Here is a 17,038-nt window from a genome sequence, read left to right as displayed (position 1 = left end):
TTAAATAAGGTGTAGTAGGGGCTCAAGGCATCAGGAAGACACTTCTGACAGATCTCTACAGGCTTTCAAGTAGTCTGTGACTTCACAGTCTTCAAATTGTTCAATAGTCACTGTCATCCACAAGAGCAGAAGTGACAAGCAAAAAGCATGATGGAGCAACATGAAATTCAGTTTTTCTGGGCTCAGTATTTACTGTAATTCTGGTGACCTCATCTGTCTTACAACAGAGAGGAAAGCTGTTCAGTGCAGAAATTCATAGCAAACTCCTTGGGTGCAGAAAAAAATCACGTATTAAGTTTTAGCACCAGCTGAATGCTCTCCATGCTGGACAAAAGTTTTGGCAAGCAGTGTAAGCCATCTGCTCCTAGGAATAGGTTCCAAGGAGGTGGCTTATGGTTTATGGTTCATGGTATTTGAAATCCCTTTTGTGTAACTCTTCATCAATGAAGAGTGCAACCGTGGCATTAGCTCCCTGATAGGAATCTCCCTGAGAAAAAGCTTTGGGGACCAGACAAAGGACAATACATTGTCCTATATCAACTTTAATTTACAAAAAAATCAATAACCTCTTGTGTCATGCACATATAATGCTGTGGTATTTTTATCAGGAGAAATGTTAATGAGGATTTTTATGGTAGCTGAACTACCTGATATCTCTCTCCTTTGTTCCACACAGATATAATCAGATGTGCAAGATCTAGCAAATTTAAGGTGAAATGAGAGAATTAGATAGATCCATTAGGCTCTTTTTCTGCATACTGTAGGCTATGATGTTTTCACTCAGTGACTCACACTCTAAACCAAACACTTGCCTTGAACAAAAGCATTTACATGTTCAGCCAAAACCCCTCATTTATGTGGGAGGTAAATGGTGGGACAGAGTGAGCTAAGTACAACTTGCATTAACATGGATATAGATGGATGAAGTGCATTCACATCTTCTTCACAGTCTCTTCTGTTAAGTTGGGAACATTGCTGGGTCCTTACAAAAGTTTCAAATGTGGACCGAGAAGGCAGTTATCAGGAGGCAAGGCAAGGAAGGAGAGCTGTGATATGCAGTCCTTTGGTCAAGAAAGGAGGTGTAAGGAGCAAGCATTAATTCCTGGTCCCCATCAAAAGTTAGCAGTGAGGCTCAGTGGATCTGGGAAGAAGGTGAGACACCAGGCATAAGAGAAATGCTTACAGCATGGCTGCTTGGATGCACATAGCTCGCTGTTCCAAGCTAAATAGGCTCTACAGACACTGTTTTACTTGGGGCCAGTAGAGAAACAGGATGTGGATACTATGAATTGCAATGAGGGTGGCAATCTCTTTCTCCTGACCTTTATTTTTCTTTAGGATCCACTCAGACACACTCCCTGTGATGGCGTTCTGAGAGTCCTGGCCATACTTTGTGCATCCAGGCTTCTAGTGAGCACCAGTCTGTGTACTTGTGCTCACAGCTGCCCTCTCCTACAAGGAGCTTGTCTGTGGGAGGGGGCTGCTGTGGTGGTCCAGAAGGGCTTGACTGTGCCAGGAGATAGCCCAGTGATGTGCAGGGGCAGAGTTATTGTCCCAACTCTTTTCTTTTGCAAAAAGAAAGATGCTTTAATTTATATTCCCCTGTCCTCTCATTTGTAAATTCCTCTTCATTTCCTGACTGTGTCTTACGCTGTGTACCAGCCCAGTGGAACAGAAATCTTGTTTTCCAGTCCTAAGGCAAATTTTGCTGTGAAATAAAAGGACATGGCCCAGCTTTAATTTTAGCATACTGTGCTAGTAACAATTCACTGAGCATTCTGCTTGGTCAAAGGGCATTTCCTCCCCTCCCTCCTTTCCTCCTTCTCTGCCTCCCTCCCTCCCTCACTGCATCCTCACTAGTCTCTTCTGAAATTAATAAACATAGGGTGTCTGTTGACTGGGTGGAGAAATTGCATTCAGATCACATAATGTCTGAGACCTGGCAAGTGAATCTATTCTGGTCTTTGCTAAATGAAGCAGGGTGCCCTCCAGTCTAGCAGCAAATATCTTAGGGGGAAAGAAAAAGGCAAAAAAAAAAAAATCCACTTTGTGTTGCTATCAGAGAACCAGGTCAGTATGATTTGCAGCCCCTTGACCCTTCTCATTTATTTATTTATTTCAGATAAGAGATCGTGGTCCTCATTATGGTGGAAAAATGAAGTCTGTGGTTGGAACTGCATTACATAGTACTCACCAAAAACTGGCACTTCTACAGGTCATTGTAATGTGATAAATATGTCTGGGCCAGGGATTTTCTAGGGTCTTTTGGGTATGCACACATCACCCAGTTCCCTTCTCAAAGAGAGATTAATGTATCTGAACACAGATGGGCTCTCAGGCCAAAAGATAGAAGCTGTAACAGTTCCAAATATGCATCTCTCAGGCAATATGACAACTTGTAACCTTCTACTTCTCCTGTTAAGAGATCTCGAGCTGTTTGATTTGTCTGGGATCTCTCCCCAGGCCTTGTCCCCTACATTTGTTGCAGAGGCAGTTCTGTGCTGCTGTGCCAGATCCAGTTTCTCTAGGACTTGTCTGTCAGAGTGCTATCCTCGGTAGGCCTGACAGGTTATGTATAAGCGGATGCCTTGTTTGCTTCTTCTACCAAATTACACCGTTTCCCTTGGGCTGCTCTCAAAGACTTCAGCAGCACATGCCTTCCTGTTTTTTATTTGTATGTGTGTGTGTGTGGCTCTTCTAAACACTGAGAGGAATTTCCTTTCCTGAGTCTAGACATCAGCCACTCACTATTTCTGTAGCTTGCTAACAGTCTGTCTGCTGCCCTGGGCCCTTTGATTTTTCCCATGAGAGCAGCAAATTCGCACTGGGCTGATAGAGAGGGCCTTGTATGATACTCTGGGCATGCAGCCTGTTTTTCGCTGGTGGTGTTTTAACTGCTCTAACGATCCCTGCAAAGCAAACCTGGCATCTAGTGGGAGTTGTTTCCCTGAGTCCTGCTGCAGGGTCTGTTCTTGCTACCTGGTGTTGCCAGAGCACTTCTGCGCCAGGGAGAAAGAGAGATGGTGTGATCCCAACCCAAACTGGTGTGACCGTGAAATGCTTGGCCAGATCCACAGCCTGGAGAGCTACACTGGCCAGGCAGCCATCTGGGAGCAGGAAAGCCAAGGTGAAGCTCTTCCCAAGCTGACATAGCTGTCCCTTTCCTACTGAGTGGGATCCCCTCAGTGGCACCCTGGGGCTTCCTGCACTGATTTTAGGTTGGCTGCAGCAACTCTGAGGCTCTGCTTAGTGTAGCGTACTCCCAGATAAAGCTCTTGGGATACTTCCTGGGTTTCCAAACTCACAGGGCGTGGGCTGCTTCAGATGAATCTCACAGATTTCAGTGGTCTTTCAGAGCGAATTAAGCCTGCCAGTACTTTCCTGGGACTTGCTGAGAGCAACAGATGGAGCCTGGGTACACTAAATAGTCATTTTTTACAGCTTTTCTCAGTGGCTCCTGTTTTATGAATTTCCCAGGAAAAGAAATCTTCCTAGGCAAGTGATTGCCAGAGGGATAAAAAAGCTCGTAAGATTTGTCTCAGTGTACATCAAGGGTGAGCAACCAGTGACTGCACAGCAGAGATCGTAAAGTGAAGTAGAAAAGATTGGTAAGGTGATTGAGAATGACTTCCCACAACACAAATGATTTATCTCCCTCCTGCCTTTGTAGCCTGTGACCGTCCATCTGCATGAGTGTCTGTCTGCCTGCAGGTCATTCCTCCTTCCCTCAGAAACTTTTGAAGTGGTTGACTTGTTTCAGCCAAAGCAGCTGAAGGATGAAGACCTCAGCATTGCTAAGGTCCTGGGATTTTCTGGAAAGTAGGCATCTGGCTTGGAGCAAGACTCCGCCAGTGCTCTTCAGCTGGAGGAGAGGGTGCAGGACTAGCTGAATCCCTATGACATTTTGTGGGATTGCCGTGTGTCCACAGGCAGGCAGGATGGCAGAAAACCAGACTTTTCACAGACATGCTTATTTGTGCATTCCCAGAAGCCTGCAACAAATACAGGTTATGCAACACTGCAGGATGAATGAGAAGTAAATGTCCAGATGTGAATACGGTCACTGCTGAAAGTGCTATAGCTTTGGCACAGACATCCCTGTGCCTCCCCTGTGAAACATGACTGTGAAGGTCACATCCCAATGACTGTGGAGCCAGTCAGTATGGACTTTTTGAGAAGTCTGCCTTTGGACTCCATTTTGCAGCTGGAGCCTCTCAAAGGACACAAGGAAGTTGACAGAAATAAGAATTCATTCCTGTAACCTTTCTTTCGTAACAGAGAAAATACAAAATTTCCAGGTGACGTGGCATTTCCTGGGGAAATAAATAGCCAAAGGCATACTCAGAGTGACATAAACAGTGCTGTCCAGGAAGGCCAGTGGTGCAAAAACATGCTTTTTAAGAGGAGGAATGAGAGATTAGGCGGATGAGGAATAAACAGTGCAGATCCGGTGAGGAAGTAGTGTGTCCTGGGTAGTGGGGACAAAGTGCCATTGGGCAGGTGAGTGAGCAACAGTGGCCCAAGTTGGTAGGGAGGCTGGGGCAGGGAGGAAAGGCTGGGCTGTGTCCAAGTACTGCTCAGGAGCAATATGTCCCACCCTGCCTGGTTCTGCTGCCTCCCACACTGGTCCCTGCCCTCAGACCAAATGCTGAGAACGTGTAGAGAAGTCAGAGAGGAATTATCAGAGAGAATTTGGTGTTAAATCCACTTCTGTCAGCCGAAGATGTGAAAAGCTCCAGGTGGTGTGTTTATCTGAGTAGGAGAAGAGAGGCCCCCTGGGTCTCAGCCTGAAATCTTTGCATGGGGTGGAGGACAGGATACCAAACAGACCTCATTGTGTCTTTAGCACAGCAGGATGTAAGACTTGAAAATGAAAAATCAGAAAAATCCAAATTGGAAATGTCCTAACCATGAAGGCAACGTATGTCTGGAATGGATAACCAAAGATGTGGTAAATTCTCCAGCACTTGAAGTCAAAATCAGAATACCTTGGAATCCCCACAAGGTATAAGGCTTGATTCAGAGATCAGAAAGTGAAATGCTGTGGTGTATGTTTTGCAAGAGGCTAGACCAGATGATCAGTCTGGTTTGCTCTGGCCTTCAGAAATATGAACCATTGTTGTAGCAAGGATCTAGGAGAATTACCATGAGACAAGAAACAGAATAATTAAATAACCACAGTATTTACGAGGGCTCACATCAAAGAATGGACCATTTTTTTTTAACAAGCAGCAGAGATTGGAGAAAGATCTTGGGCAGTAAGAAGGTTGCTTTGTTTTCCTATTTGGAAACTTGCCCACTGAATGACTTCGACCCCAGAGATAAAGTTGGTCTTCATACTAGAAGTTCATGAGCTCATTCATGGACAACATTTATTGGAAGATTACTCGAGTTTCAATGTGGGCTTATCCTAAAATATTGCTGGCTTCCAAAATGCATTCATCAGTCTTCAGGGTGCAGTAAGGCATGGTCTTGCGCAGAACAGATTTACACAAATGGTTTATTAACAAAATCAGGATTAGGGCCAAACAGATGTCAGTATGACTGATTAGCTCAAAATAAACACTGTTGTGAGATAAGAAATAGTTGTGTTTTTGCTTCATCTTCTTGTGGTTGCATACTCAATAGATGATGGGAAATGACATGTTAGGTATGAGGTAAAATGACTCATCCACTGCTGCAACTCACAGAAGGCAGAGCAGAAGAATTCAGGAATTTTCAGTCCATGGGTATAAAATAAGCAATGGCCCTGATCCAGGAAACTCTACCATGGAGACAGATCCCCCCAAGGGGTGCAGACTCACTTTCCTAGGATTGTGCAGGTGTAGGTTTTTATTTTGGCAGCTGAAACTCCCTAAGCACTGAAATTACTATAATTTTCATTATGCCACATGCATTAAAGTTCTAATAGGTAGAAGTATTAGGAAAAAAGTAACAGTTGTTCTCTCATGAGACTTTAAATATTAATTGATTTGGCCAAATGAAGAATACAAAACCTTTTAATGGTTTCTCAGTGAGACGAGAGATCTGTATTACCTTGCTTGATCCATGTCATCAGCATGTGAAATAGTAGCAGATGTACAGACTAAATCTAGTGCTAGAGGTCAGAGAATTATATTAAACATGAATTGGCCACGTTCATTGGTGTACATTGAAAACCATAGATCAAGTTCATTTGCTACATTGCTTTACAGAGAAAGTGCAAGTCATACTGAAGGCAAGGAGATGAAAATGGCAAGAAGAATTATTTTTTGGCACTCCCTTTTGTACAAAACATAATTGCTTGGTCAAACATGGTAGAAATTCCCTATTTTTTTAAGGTTCTAAATGAAAAACTGGGATTTGCATTACGAGATTCTCTGCTTTGATAACTGTAGAGATCTATGAAGCCAATTTCTAGTCAGTCAAACAATTGCATTCATGTTACCATTTTCTAAGCAAAGCATTTGGATTTTTGACTTTAATTTTCAGTGCTAATTTTTCACTTCAGTAATTTAAGAAATTAACTATCCAAATCATTGCTAAACAAACTATTGTAGTTAACCTAAGCAAAGTCATTCCCTTCCTCAACTTCCACTTTTCATTGTGAAAGTGAACCAGATAAGGAGAAGGAAGAACTGTTTCAGATCATTTTGAAGTGAAACTATTCTTGATTAATATTTCTTACAATTTCTGTGAACAGTAAGCAAAGACACCAACACAGCAGAAGCCCTACATGGGGGTTTCCTTGAAAACATTATGTTGTTTGGTGTGGATTGCACTCTGCATGATTTAGTTAGCCTTTCAAAACTCTGTCTGGATCACTTTCTGTCTTATTGAGTTCCAGGCTGAAGATGACTATTCATTTGCACTACAGGAGCATTATGAGAATAAAATTCTCAAAAGGAAAAGATTTTCCATTTTGATTACATCCCTCATCTAACTCTTGTGTCTAGTTGTGCCATTCCTCATGTTATCTAGGCAAAGACATGTGCAGTCATAATCTTCCTCTTGTCCTGTGCTCTGCCTCTGATACTAACTGATCTCCAAAATCAAGGGAAAAGTTTTATGTATTTTTTGCTCCTCTCTGTCCTGTTCTCTGTCCTTTTACCACTGTACAGCGTTTGCTTTCCCTCTCTGCTTTTAACCAATAGCAAGTGTTAAGATAAAAATTCATTAATTAGCATACTCCCACTGCTGGTTCTCCCTGGGACCTCTAAATCCTTTCTTATCATATGGGTGTTACTGAGAAGCATTAAAATCTGGATTCCCAGAAATGCATGGGGTTGTTTTTACATATTTACATTGCTTTTTAAAAAAGTCTTTCCTAAGAGTTTGATCTTTGAATTGGGGAAGATCTGCTTTCTTAGCAAGAATAGAAGTAGTCTTGAGGGGATGGGAAGAGAGGATTTAGTATGATTAGGTTGTAATTATCTCATCCCCTCTTTAGATATCAAGTGCTTAAGAGATTTGTTGCTCCAAAGTCTTATTGAATTGAGTAGAATGAGAACAGCACACTCAACAGGTAGTTCAGTTCGTACCTTGACCCAACATCATCATTTTAAAAAGTAACTTGTAATACACCTCCTTAGACGGGTCTCCAGCTGATGGAAATGGTCAGTACCTCAAGGGGAGTGGAATTGTATCAACTTGTTGGAACTCAGGCCCTGTCCTTCCGAACTCTGCTGTGGATAAGACTGGTACTCCTCATTTTTACTCTCCTCAGTCAGAACATTTTTGCCACACTGATCCAATTTTCTCTATAATGCGTGACATTGCACACTGTGATATTCCAAATTTCCAAGTATCCCCAAACCTGACAAAAGCCTACAGTGACTGCTGTCCTTCATGTGCTGTGATCAGATTTCATACACCTGCTGGAAGGGGCTGAGGCAAACAGCAGCTCATGGGCAGCAGGGTCTTTTTTTAGCCCATGAAGGTGGAGGGTTCTTTGGGTGCAGTGAGGGCTATGACTCAGTCTTAAGCTTTTCCTTCACAGGGTGCTGTCAGAGAGGAGATAAAAGTCCCTACGTGCAGAGCAGAAAAAAATTGAAATGCCCCTCAAAAGAATTGGTCACAACTTTGCAACCAGCAGTGGTAATGGTTTTTGGTCAGGGATTGTCCTGATAGTTTTGTGTGTGAAGGCAAATTTTCCATTCAAGGCACTGTATATTCAGTTATTTAATCAAGCTAAATTATTCCTTCTCTCCTCACCCACAGTTAGATCATGGCATGAAATTAAGCACAGCCTTTCATTCCACCTCTTCTTGCCTCTCTGTTTGACCTAGACTTTGGGGAGCCAATAAGTTGTCTGAGATATTGATTTAATAAGGGTAGGAGAATTAAAAAGGACAAAGAGACACCTGACTAATTGGCATTTCCAAGAGTTTTTTGTAATCAGCCAATAGGGATTTTATAAGGTATGAAGTATTTACTTTCACATAAATTTCTTCCACATTCTTTCTCTCATTTTTGCTCAGTAAACCTTCTGGAATAAAGTTCACATCTTCTTCTTTGTAAGCTTTATACTTGGGAGGTAATTGAGTTGGCTCTTGGTTATGAGAGCATGTACTCATTTAATTGCACATATGTGTCTGTGAACACACTATCCCTGCTTCTCTCCTAAATTTGATTTGGAATGAATCCCACAAAAGGCTGTTTTCCAGTATTAATGGATAGAAGGTCTTTACCAAGGGGAAAAGTATTCAAACACTAAATTTAATAAAGTTTAAAAGTTGTTTCTTTGCAGGAACTCTCATTGAAAACACACAGTTCTGAAAGTAATTCTTTTCTCTCCATTGCAATTTAATAGCAAGTATCTTCTACTGATTTTGTGATTTGTAACCAATCAGCTTTTGCTTTGGAAATATGGCATAGTAACATGACAATTGAATGGCATGACAGTAACACATTTACATTTTTGTCAGAGTTACTTGTTACATCCTGCCCTGACCTGCTGAGCAGTAATGCAAAACTTTGGGAAGATAAAATCCCTACAGAAGATGAAAATAAACACTGTGGTAACCTTTATCCCATTTCTGGACTTAAGGTGCTGACCTCAATGTAGTGATGCAAGCAAATATTCATCTTCAACATGCTGCTCTCAGGAATAGCAGAACAAAGTGCAAGGAGGGAGGTGATCTGAAGGCCTGGAGATCTGTCCCTTAGGCTGAGAAATCACATTACTCAAGCCATGTTAAGCAGCACAGATAAGGTGAACTATACTTTGCAATGCAGCGTGTCAGTTTGATAGATGACTGTCCTGTGGGCTTTTTATCATTTGCCATTAATTTGGATTTTATTGTATGCCAAGACTTAGCAACTTATTGTTATGAGCTGACAACCTGATCTTTTTATTCAATTTTTACTTAGCATTTGTTTCACACTAGGTCAGATAAAATTGCCAAGAACTGAGTTCTGCTTGACAGAGAACATCAAGATTAGGGTCAGCTGATTTCTTGGCCATCCCCTGGCTTTTAAAAAATGCATTGTTCCCTTTTCTGTCTCTTCTGGAGAATTTAGAAACGTTTAGGTCTTGGGATTTTGGTCTATCCCTAGAGTAAGACTATGTAAGTTTTCAGACACCAGTATTTTCCAAGCAAAATGCTTACTCCAGGTTCATAGGGTGTTTGTAACAGAATACTTGATGTTCAGCTGGGTGGTTAGGAACAAGTAGGAGATATGAAAACAGTACTGAGTGTTTCATAGGGCATAGCAAGGAATTAGAGTCTGGTGGAGCAGAGACATTTATAACATGATCTCAGCAAAATTATGCTTCTGATTTCAAAATTTATTCAAGTGGTAGTATGAATTTCCAGACTTCACTTGGGCACTGGTTCATTCTTTATCCTGATGCAAATACTCAAACACTGGTAGACAGTTGTTGTACAACCAACCAGTTGTGGTGTCATTAGGTCAAGGACTAGTCTCTTCAAGAGCAACATATTTCCCTATCTTCTATATCTCAGGTCACCAATAAACTGGATGCTAGTTGGAATTAATTGATTAAAGAATTGGAAAGCGGTATTTTCTGAAGAAGATGAGGAGCATCTTTTGTTGTAGTCTGTTCTGACCGAAGCTGTGGTTATAACTATGGGTTAGGCCAGAAGAAGAAAAATGTTTATTCAGGTCTCTTTCAAGGTGTTGGGATTTATGGCCAAGTTCAGAGCTAGACTAGATTCATGCCTCCTTTGAATCCTGGCTTAAATCTGAATTCTGTATCCATGGTCATAAAATGGCTACTGCTGAGGTATGAGTAAGAAAGCAAAGGCACAGATTTCTTTTTTTAAGGTTTATCCAGGTGGACTCTGTCTAAATTTTGCTTGACAACTTTCAGCTTTGACAGAGAATTGGAATTCCTGCGGTATTTTAGCACCTGCAAAGTGCCTACTGTATATGGAAGTGTTTCAATATTTTTTTTTTTTGCTAAGAAATAAACTGAAACCTGATTTTTTAGTCAAAGACAATACCTGGAAATGTTCAGGTGCTCTGAACTGTATCATAAAACAGATTTGGGTTTTTTCTTAATTATTTTCTATGAGCCCATTTTTGTTCACAATTATCACAAATTATCACAATTTGCTGTAAATTTTTGATATGCGTAACAAAAAGCAATATTGGCCAACTGACCTACATGGACCTTGCACGATGTCGGCCTTGTACGAGAAGGCAACCACTGTCTTGCCTAGACAGAGAAGAAAATATAACTGTGATTTTTCTCTCTGTCTGAGCAGCCCTGGGATGACACAGCCTCGGGAGAACAGCAGATGTAATAGAGCCCTCCAGAACTCATCTCAAGGCTACAGGGACTGGGTCTTCTCTTTCTCCTGGACTCATTTTCATAAGCTTGACCAAGCTGTTAATATATATCTTGTGTCAAGTGGCCACAGTTCTGTTTCATCAGAAGAGATGAACAAGAACATCCAAAGAACAAGGTTTGTTCTTCCTGTCTACAGCAACTGCAGAAGCATAGCAAGGGCTAAGACAATCCCAACCAACACTGTCAGCTTAATTACAGAGAATATCAGAACTTCAATTCCTGCAACCCAATAGTTTTCATCCAGAGAGTTTTAAAGATGGGCTAGATGCTTAGCAAGAGCAAATCCACGTTGCACCAGTGATTTGACAGGTCGATGCCAATTTACACCAGTAAAGAATCTAGATTTTGTTCAGTGCTATCAGTACAAATGTGGAGGTACAGTCAGGAATGACAATGTAGAACCACAGAGCATAACAGAGGGCCTGCTTATCTGCTAGTCAGTGTACACCTTGTAATTTATGCAGTGCAAAGCCCAGTAACAGAGCTGGGGAGCCAAGTACTTCCTGATAACCGCACCTCCTGGAATTGTACAGTGCATTGGCTAATAAATCTTAGTGATGGCACAAAGCTAAGTGGGAAAAAAATTAAATTCGCCACTCAGGCAGCTGAACAGTCATCTCAGCTGTGCTGATTCACCCAGAATGATGCACTCCAAGGGGCTTTCACCGCCTAAACAGATGTTCCCCTAGCACAGGATGCTTTCCATTTTTATATTGTTCATGCTGGATTTGTGTGTTGCAGATCAGATCTTCAGCTGCTGTAACCAGACCTGTCTAGTCAAAGGCTGTCAGGACAAGACTGATGCTCTCAGGCCCTGTCTCCCACTTCCGTCTGTGGTGCAGGCTCCCCTCCTGCTGCAGGCTGTGCCAGCTGCGTGGTGCAGCCGTCCCGGGCTGGAAGGAAGCCACGGTGATGTGCTGCATGTGACACTGCGTCTCCAGAAAAGCTTTGCTGCAAGGCTTGTTTCCCAGCCATCAGGAACATTTCCGCAGCTGCTGGTCCCCATCCCTGGTGAGGGTGGGTTAGCATAGGTGAATCCAAGTGGCCTGTGGGCTCTGCAGGTCAGTGTAGCACTGGGGGGTAAGACAGCAAGAAATACCACCTTTGCAGATGCAGATATGTGCTAGTTTTATTACTTTGGCTCTGCAACATCCAAGTTGATCATGCCCAGACAGTATTTCACCCTGCTTAGCTCTGCAAGGAAGACATAGCCTGTTTGGTTTTTTCTTGAGGAAGTGGGTGTGACATGCTGAAACAGAAGAGAATGATAAAGGCGGGCAATAAAAATATACTGGCCCGGTAGTATTGCTATGTCTTGTTGAATTTATCATACATAATCTTCAATTTTCACTTTGTTCCATCTTATGAGAATGATTTTATATTTCAGAATTTCACAGAACAGTCTGATATTTGCCCTCCACAGATGCTGCACTGGGTCATTACTGAGAGACGAAAGGAGCAGAAGAGGGTCACACAGTTTAATTATTAAGGCAAGTACGAGACTGTACAATACCGAGAACGCTGAAGTGCCAATCACCCTGTGAGACCACTGTGCAATACAATAAATAGCATTATTTTTCACACAGTAGCAATTCCAGATTTCTGTCCATTAATGAGCAATGCCCTTTAAGACAACTGTATAGCAGTCTCTTCTTGCCTTGGACTGTGCTGCTTCTTGGATATTAGGGAGCTCTAGTCTGCTAGATTAGAGCTAGTTAGGTCCACCTTATCCCTATGCAGAGCAAGTGGACCAATACAACCTAGTGTTAGTAGAAAGTGCCAGGCACAAATCTGAACAAAATGTGAAAGTGCTGTTCTTAAACTTATCAAAACATACTGGAAATTGTTTTTATGTGTGAATCCAAATGAAAATCTGTGTGCTTAATCTTGGAAGTGAGCTGAAAGGCAAGCAGAAGACTTACCCGAGTTCCAGTGTCATGAGAGGGATATACTATCTATATCATATATAACAAAGACAGAAGTCTACATAGAAGTGACACTTTTAATAGTGTTTAGTAGTGGCTATCATACAGTGGGAGATACTGGGATTTTCCCTTGCCTAGACATGGGTGCTAGGAGGGCTTAAGAGAGGAATAAGTGGTACTCTTGTTTATAAGAGCACCGCGATCACTGGCAGATGCTGACTCAGCTGGCTGCCACTGTAGCACTAAATGCAAGCTGTTAGTGTCCTGTACAAAGGATTGATGTGCTGGCATGGCATCTGTTGCAAGGCCAAAGTTTTTACTAATGAGATCAAAGCATTATATTTCTATAAGACAAGGATTATACCACTGACACCTTTACTTCTGCTTTGCCTATTAGTCCATAGGGAGGGGAATCATGGGGGAATTTTCACTGGACCATCTCTTTTCCCTCCTACTGCATTAGATACCTTTTTGGTTTCAATGAACCCTAAAAAATCAAAGGAAGACTTGACTGCAACTGCAAGGGCACATCTGCTCTATATTGGAAGCCAAGAAAAGCCATTAATCATTCAAGATTTACTGAAGTGTTAGTCAACTGAACACTATTGAACCAGAACAGAATTCCTAGAGAAACACGAGCCCAGGTATGTTTTCTTTTGTTGCTTTTTTAAAATGGAAGTTATTTTGCACCAACATCCATTTCCAGTAAGTTCTTGCTGCTCAACCTTTTAGTAAGTAGCCATTCTCCTACAGAGAATGGAACCTACTCCTACTGTGCAGTCACAGAAGGGTAACATTTGATTGTACCTACAAGACTGGTGAAATGAACAGTGAATAACAGTATCTTTGAGTCTCCTTGAATCTCATCTGACCTATTGATGTGACTTTTGCCATATAAAATGTTTGGGGGCATATTGGTCTTTATAAAAATCAGCTTTTTCCTGTGCTAGTTCTTATAGGTTCCTCTTGGTTTAAAGGAAAACAGAAAACTTCTTTATTAGTTGAGGAGAAAATCAAAATCAGTAGAGTCTACTCAAGTGAATATTCTGGAGACCCAAAGTCTCCATGTTATTACAAGAAGATAAGCAATGTCTTTCTACAGTGTGCAGCAGGACTCCTATTTAACTTACAATAAGAGAGCTAAAGCACCTTAGAAGTTATTTTTAGCAGTGGATATTTAGCAAGGTTCTTCTTACATAATTATAGACCCAAGCCGTCCAATACTGACAGATGCTGACACTTAGAAAATTATATAGTAAAGCCAGTGACCATCTTCCATTAGAGGTAAAATGAGACAGTTATAGCCACGCATTCAGAGAATTTTAAACCCAGGATAGGTTACAGTTGTCCTCTAGTCTGACCTCCTGTATGACACATCCACAAATTTCATTGCAGCACCTCTTGAATTTTCCTGTCCATAACAACAGACAGCTTTTAGCCTTTCCTTAGAGACTGTGAGATTCAATTAATCATATTCAATCCCTATGCCATTCATAGTTTAAAGAAAATATTTGCCACAAACTTGAAGTTTGTCCAGTTTTTGCTTCTACCTAGTGGATTTCATTATGCCTTTCACACTAGATATGACACAGTTAAAAATTTCTTTCTCATAGTTGTAATAGTTACTCTACCATCTGGGTGTCTGCGAGCTGTGATCATATTACTTCTTAAACTTCTCTGGGATAAATCAGATTAAACTTCTTTAGTCTCAGTCTGATTTCCAGACCACAGGTCATTCTTGTAGCTCTTTTCTGAATCCTTTCCAATTTTTGAATGCATTTTGAAAGTTTGGATACCAGAACTGCATGTGGTATTTCAGCAAAATTCTCACTAGAGCTATACACTGACTCTTTAAAATTCCCCTGCTTATTTATCTAAGGATCAGAATTGCTCTGGAGGGTCATGCTCAGCTGATTATCTAGTGTGACCATGAAGTTTGTGCAAAGTTAATTATATCTGAATTGCTGGTTCATAGCCTAAAGTGTGACATAAAGCTTCTGTTGCAAGATGTATGACTTGCATTTAGTTCTGAAAATGCAAGTAATAGAAATGAGAAGGAATTAATCCTTATAACAAACTTGTTCCCCTGTCACTTTTATTATCCTGTAATCCCTTTGGTGTTGTCTCAAACTTCAACCCCAGTAGTTTTTGTCTACATTGTTGGTATAGATGCCACTGACAGGAGTAGCTGGCACATCCCCTCTAAAATCCAGATGGAACACTTCGCTGAATGACAGTGATTCTGCTCAAATTACTTCTAGAAATACACTCATTAGACAGCTTTTAAGCCATTTAGCACTAATGGATTGTTGTGTGGGAGCGAGCTAAACACTTTATAAGATCTAAATATTTTTTCTTTTTGCATCTACTTCTGTCAACCAAGCTGGCAGTATTCACCAAGACTGTAATCAAGTCCTGCAGGTTTACAAATGTTGTTATTAATGACTGCTGTATAACATCTTTGCTAATTGCCAGTGGAACAGTAACTATCAAGTTAGGTTCTGAATGTATGATTCTGCTTCCTTCTGAATCTGAAACAGAAACATTTGTCAAGTACTTCTCCATTTCCCACATTATGATTGATAATTTTGCTGTCCTTTGATAGTATTGGATCCATCCCATATGATCCAAGACCAGCTTTTCCACCTGGAAATGATGCTTCTCTGGAACTTGTTGAGAGAATGTATGTTTCAGCTATAATATTAGCAGAAAACCTTCCTAGTTTGGTAGGGGAATTGCGGGAAAATGAGTCCTATACTGGAGATGCCTGATGTCAGCTTCTCAGCTTCCTCAAATTCTGGTGGGAGACTGTCTGTGTGGGGGCCTACATGATGGGGCTGAGGGGTACAGACATGCTTGTACATCGGTTCACATGATTATTCTAGCACACTGGCTGGATATGTGCCTTCCAACGGGTTTCCTTTCAGAGCAAAGGCCCCAGAAGAGGCAGCTCCCCCAGAACTGGCTGAGTGCTTCAGCCTTCCTCCCACGCCTGCTTCACGTGTGAGAGCTGATTGATCTGCCAGTGGTTAGGAGGTTTCCCTGGGAAGTGCATCCCCAAGTTCAAGTCCATGCATTGATTTGGAGTGGTTCCCTGACCGCCAAGCTACACTGGCCGTTTCTCTTTCTTCCAGTGAATACTTAATTGGAATCAGCTTCAAATCAGACTGAGCAAGAACTTGAATCTACAGCTCCCTTTTATCTCCCGGGAACTTCCAAACCACTGGACTGCATACTCTCATTCTCTGTAGCTCAGTTCATATGTAATTATTTACATGAAGTGGAGAGGTTCCAAGGAGAGGGGGGCAGAAGGTGAGAGAGTTAACTAAAGGAGTGTGTGGGGCAGGGAGAAAACCTGGCCATCCCTGGCCTTCTGGTGGGGGAGTCCAAGTTGCTGTTCCTCTCCTGTCTGGCAGTGCTTGGGAGCTGGGAGCCAGGCTTTCCTCTCCAGAGGGGAATCACTTAGGAACTTGCCTATTTGTTGCTTGGTCTCCCATTCTCTTTCCTTTCTGGGCCTTACATGTGAAGGTTTTGGAAATATAGTGGTTTTGTTCTGATGCATAATGAAAACAGATTTGAAAAACTTAAATTAGAAAACCTCTTTTTTTATTCCTTCTGAATTGTGAAACAAAATTCTTGTTTCGTGGCCAGCCCTGAGTATCAAATCTGAGAAGCAGAACTTGCAGCAGAAAGATTGATGAAGTCAAACCTGACTAAACCTGATTGTGCATTCCTTTCCCGTTCATCAGCAGGCTTCTCAGTGTAATAGATGAAGACTTTTTGGACTAGTTGCTCCTGCTTAGGTTGAGGTATATTCTTTCATTCATCCCCTTTAGGCATGCTGTGGAAGCATGGCTTCTATTACTTCAGCCCCGTCCATTTCCCCACCTCCATCTTCCCTGCCTCATGCCAGGTCTCCTGTCGATGGATAGAGCAGAATATGTCACAGAGGGTTATTTCATGTAACACAAATCAAATATGGCCTTTCTGTATCTCCGTTGCAGAAATACACTTTCTATTCTGAAGTGCTAGCTTTTAGGAATCTCTCTGTAAATTCATTGTGGGTAAAAGTGCTGCAGGAAGAGACACAAAATGTGGAAGAGAAACAGCTTGAGAGGACCATAGTCTTCCCATTGATGGGTATTCAGAGCACATGTGCCAGGCCAGACCTGTAGTGCATATTTGCAACTTTGATCCACTGATCTACATCAGGTCAGCCCAAAGGTGAGGCATCAACCTCACAACCACTGACTATGATGCTGAGTAAGCACCAGTGTTACAGCACTTTTTACACCACAGTTGCAGCTCTTAATGT

Source organism: Chiroxiphia lanceolata, chromosome 5, assembly GCF_009829145.1.
Source record: "Chiroxiphia lanceolata isolate bChiLan1 chromosome 5, bChiLan1.pri, whole genome shotgun sequence".
NCBI classification, from domain to species: domain Eukaryota; kingdom Metazoa; phylum Chordata; class Aves; order Passeriformes; family Pipridae; genus Chiroxiphia; species Chiroxiphia lanceolata.
The sequence above is the reverse complement of the archived record's forward strand: the minus strand, read 5'-3'. Positions refer to the sequence as shown.